At 42.8% G+C, this 4,935-nt stretch overlaps 1 long non-coding RNA gene across 1 annotated transcript; it reads right to left on the reverse strand.

The window, feature by feature from the left end:
* Positions 1-4,315: 4,315 nt before the first annotated feature.
* On the reverse strand, positions 4,316-4,683 carry LOC105117431 (uncharacterized). Its single transcript, XR_840747.1, has 3 exons — positions 4,674-4,683; positions 4,372-4,432; positions 4,316-4,334 (listed from the first exon to the last, which is right to left on the reverse strand). It is a non-coding gene; the product is annotated as an uncharacterized LOC105117431 (long non-coding RNA).
* Between the last annotated feature and the right edge of the window lie 252 nt (positions 4,684-4,935).

Consider the following 4,935-nt stretch of genomic DNA (forward strand, 5'->3'; position numbering starts at 1 on the left):
TCCCGCCCCACATGGTACATTGTAATGGGTCACCTGCCTAGATGGTATATTGTAATGGGTTACCTGTTTAAATGGTTACATTGTAATGGGTCACTTGCTTAGATGCTATATTGTAATGGGTTACTTGCCAGTTGGTATATTGTAATACGTTATGTCGCCAGATGGTCACATTGTAATGGGTCACCTGCCTAGATGGTATATTGTAATGGGCTACCTACCTAGATGGTCATATTGTAGTGGGTCATCTGCCCAGGTGGTATATTGTAATGGGTCACCTACCTAAATGGCATATTGAAATGGTTCTCCTGTCCAGATGTTATATTGTAATGGGTCGCCTGCCAGTTGGTATATTTTAATAGGTTATCCCCCTAGATGGTCACATTGTAATGGGTCCCCTGCCGAGATGGTATATTGTAATGGGTTACCGACCCAGATGGTCACATTGTAATGAGTCACCTGCCCAGATGGTATATTGTAATGGGTTACATACCTAGATGGTCATATTGTAATGGGTCACCTGCCTACATGGTATATTGTAATGGGTTACCTACCTATATGGTTACATTGTAAGGGGTCACCTGCCCACATGGTATATTATAATACGTTACCTGCCAGGATGGTCACATTGTAATGGGTCACGTGCCTAGATGGTATATTGTAATGGGTTACCTACACAGATGGTCATATTGTAATGGGTCACCTGCCCAGATGGTATATTGTAATGTGCACCTACCTAAATGGTATATTGTAATGGGTCAACTGTCCAGATGGTATATTGTAATGGGTCACCTGCCCAGATGGTATATTGTAATGTGCACCTACCTAAATGGTATATTGTAATGGGTCAACTGTCCAGATGGTATATTGTAATGGGTCACCTGCTAGTTGGTATATTTTAATCGGTTATCTCACTAGATGGTCACATTGTAATGGGTCACCTGCCGAGATGGTATATTGTAATGCGTTACCAACCTAGATGGTCACATTGTAATGGGTCACCTGCCGAGATGGTATATTGTAATGCGTTACTTGCCTAGATGGTCACATTGTAAAGGGTCACCTTCCGAGATGGTATATTGTAATGCGTTACCAACCTAGATGGTCACATTGTAATGGGTCACCTGCCGCGATGGTATATTGTAATGCGTTACCAACCTAGATGGTCACATTGTAATGGGTCATCTGCCCAGATGGTATATTGTAATGGTTACCTGCCCAAACGGTTACATTGTAATGGGTCACGTGTCCAGATGGTATATTTTAATGGTTACCTTCCTAGATGGTGTATTGGAATGCGTTACCTGCCTAGATGGTCACATTGTAAGGGGTCACCTTCCTAGATAGTATATTGTAATAGGTTACCTGCCCAGATGGTTACATTGTAATGGGTCACCTGTGCAGATGGTATATTTTAATGGGTTACCTGCCTAGATGGTATATTGTAATGCGTTACGTGCCTAGATGGTCACATTGGAAGGGGTCAGCTTCCGAGATGGTATATTGTAATGCATTACCAACCTAGATGGTCACATTGTAACGGGTCACCTACCAAGATGGTATAGTGTAATGCGTTACCTGCCTAGATGGTCACATTGTAAGGGGTCACCTTCCCAGATGGTATATTGTAATGCGTTACCAACCTAGATAGTCTCATTGTAACGGGTCACCTGCCCAGATAGTGTATTGTAATGGTTACCTGCCCAGACGGTTACATTGTAATGGGTCACGTGTGCAGATGGTATATTTTAATGGTTACCTTCCCAGATGGTATATTGGAATGCGTTACCTGCCTAGATGGTCACATTGTAAGGGGTCACCTTCCCAAATGGTATATTGTAATGCGTTACCAACCTAGATGGTATATTTTAATGGTTACCTGCCCAGACGGTTACATTGTAATGGGTTACCTACCCAGATGGTATATTTTAATGGGTTACCTGCCCAGATGGTATATTGTAATGCGTTACGTGCCTAGATGGTCACATTGTAAGGGGTCACCTTCCCAAATGGTATATTGTAATGCGTTACCAACCTAGATGGTCACATTGTAACGGGTCACCTGCCCAGATGGTATATTATAATGCGTTATCTGCCTAGATGGTCACATTGTAATAGGTCACCTGCCCAGATGGTATATTGTAATGGGTTACCTGTTTTAATGGTGAAATTGTAATGGGTTACCTACTCAGATCGTCATATTGTAATGGGTCACGTGTCCAGATGGTATATTTTAATAGGTTACCTACCCAGATGGTATATTGTAATGGTTACCTGCCTAGATGGTCACATTGTAGGGGGTGACCTTCCCAGATGGTATATTGTAATGGGTTACATTCCCAGACGGTTACATTGTAATGGGTCACCTATCCAGATGGTATATTTTAATGGGTTACCTCCCCAGATGGTATATTGTAATGCGTTACCTGCCTAGATGGTCACATTGTAAGGGGTCACATTCCTAGATGGTATATTGTAATGCATTCCCAACCTAGATGGTCACATTGTAACGGGTCACCTGCCAAGATGGTATATTGTAATGCGTTACCTGCCGAGATGGTCACATTGTAAGGGGTCACCTTCCTAGATGGTATATTGTAATGGGTTACCTGCCGAGATGGTTACATTGTAATGGGTCACGTGTCCAGATGGTATATTTTAATGGGTTCCCTACCCAGATGGTATATTGTAATGCGTTACCTGCCTAGATGGTCACATTGTAAGGGGTCACTTTCCCAGATGGTATATTGTAATGGGTTACCTACCCAGAGGGTTACGTTGTAATGGGTCACCTATCCAGATGGTATATTTTAATGGGTTACCTACCCAGATGGTATATTGTAATGCGTTACCTGCCTAGATGGTCACATTGTAAGGGGTGACCTTACGAGATGGTATATTATAATGCCTTACCAACCTAGATGGTCACATTGTAAGGGGTCACCATCCCAGATGGTATATTGTAATGCGTTACCAACCTAGATGGTGAATTTGTAAGGGGTCACCTGCCAAGATGGTATATTGTAATGCGTTACCTGCCGAGATGGTCACATTGAAGGGGTCACCTTCCCAGATGGTATATTGTAATGCGTTACCTGCCGAGATGGTCACATTGAAGGGGTCACCTTCCCAGATGGTATATTGTAATGCGTTACCAACCTAGATGGTCACATTGTATCGGGTCACCTGCCCCTATGGTATATTGTAATTGTTACCTGCCCAGACGGTTACATTGTAATGGGTCACGTGCCTAGATGGTATATTGTAATTGTTACCTGCCCAGACGGTTACATTGTAATGGGTCACGTGAGCAGATGATATATTTTAATGGTTACCTTCCCAGATGGTATATTGGAAGGCGTTACCTGCCTAGATGGTCACATTGTAAGGGGTCACCTCCCCAGATAGTATATTGTAATAGGTTACCTGCCCAGATGGTTACATTGTAATGGGTCACCTGTTTAGATGGTATATTTTAATGGGTTACCTACCCAGATGGTATATTGTAATGCGTTACCTGCCTAGATGGTTACATTGTAGGGGGTCACCTTCCTAGATCGTATATTGTAATGCGTTACCAACCTACATGGTCACATTGTAACGGGTCACTTGCCCAAATAGTATATTCTAATGGGTTACCTGCCAGTTGGTATATTGTAATACGTACTCTAGCCAGATGGTCACATTGTAATAGGTCACCTGCCCAGATGGTATATTGGAATGTGTTACCTGGCTAGATGGTCACATTGTAAGGGTTCACCTTCCCAGATGGTATATTGTAATGCGTTACCAACCTAGATGGTCACATTTTATCGTGTCACCTGCCCCTATGGTATATTGTAATTGTTACCTGCCCAGACGGTTACATTGTAATGGGTCACGTGAGCAGATGATATATTTTAATGGTTTCCTTCCCAGATGGTATATTGGAATGCGTTACCTGCCTAGATGGTCACATTGTAAGGGGTCCCCTTACGAGATGGTATATTATAATGCCTTACCAACCTAGATGGTCACATTGTAAGGGGTCACCTGCCAAGATGGTATATTGTAATGCGTTACCTGCCTAGATGGTCACATTGTAAGGGGTCCCCTTACGAGATGGTATATTATAATGCCTTACCAACCTAGATGGTCACATTGTAAGGGGTCACCTGCCAAGATGGTATATTGTAATGCGTTACCTGCCTAGATGGTCACATTGTAAGGGGTCCCCTTACGAGATGGTATATTATAATGCCTTACCAACCTAGATGGTCACATTGTAAGGGGTCACCTTCCCAGATGGTATATTGTAAGGCGTTACCAACCTAGATGGTCACATTGTAAGGGGTCACCTGCCAAGATGGTATATTGTAATATGTAAGGGGTCACCTACCCAGATACTATATTGTAATAGGTTACCTGCCCAGATGGTTACATTGTAATGGGTCACCTGTTTAGATGGTATATTTTAATGGGTTACCTACCCAGATGGGATATTGTAATGCGTTACCTGCCTAGATGGTTACATTGTAGGGGGTCACCTTCCTAGATCGTATATATAATGCGTTGCCAACCTACATGGTCACATTGTAACGGGTCACTTGCCCAAATAGTATATTCTAATGGGTTACCTGCCAGTTGGTATATTGTAATACGTACTCTAGCCAGATGGTCACATTGTAATAGGTCACCTGCCCAGATGGTATATTGGAATGCGTTACCTGGCTAGATGGTCACATTGTAAGGGTTCACCTTCCCAGATGGTATATTGTAATGCGTTACCAACCTAGATGGTCACATTTTATCGTGTCACCTGCCCCTATGGTATATTGTAATTGTTACCTGCCCAGACGGTTACATTGTAATGGGTCGCGTGAGCAGATGCTATATTTTAATGGTTACCTTCCCAGATGGTATATTGGAATGCGTTACCTGCCTAGATGGTCACATTGT

The sequence above is a fragment of the Populus euphratica genome, unplaced genomic scaffold, assembly GCF_000495115.2.
Source record: "Populus euphratica unplaced genomic scaffold, PopEup_1.0 scaffold1331.1, whole genome shotgun sequence".
Classification (NCBI taxonomy): domain Eukaryota; kingdom Viridiplantae; phylum Streptophyta; class Magnoliopsida; order Malpighiales; family Salicaceae; genus Populus; species Populus euphratica.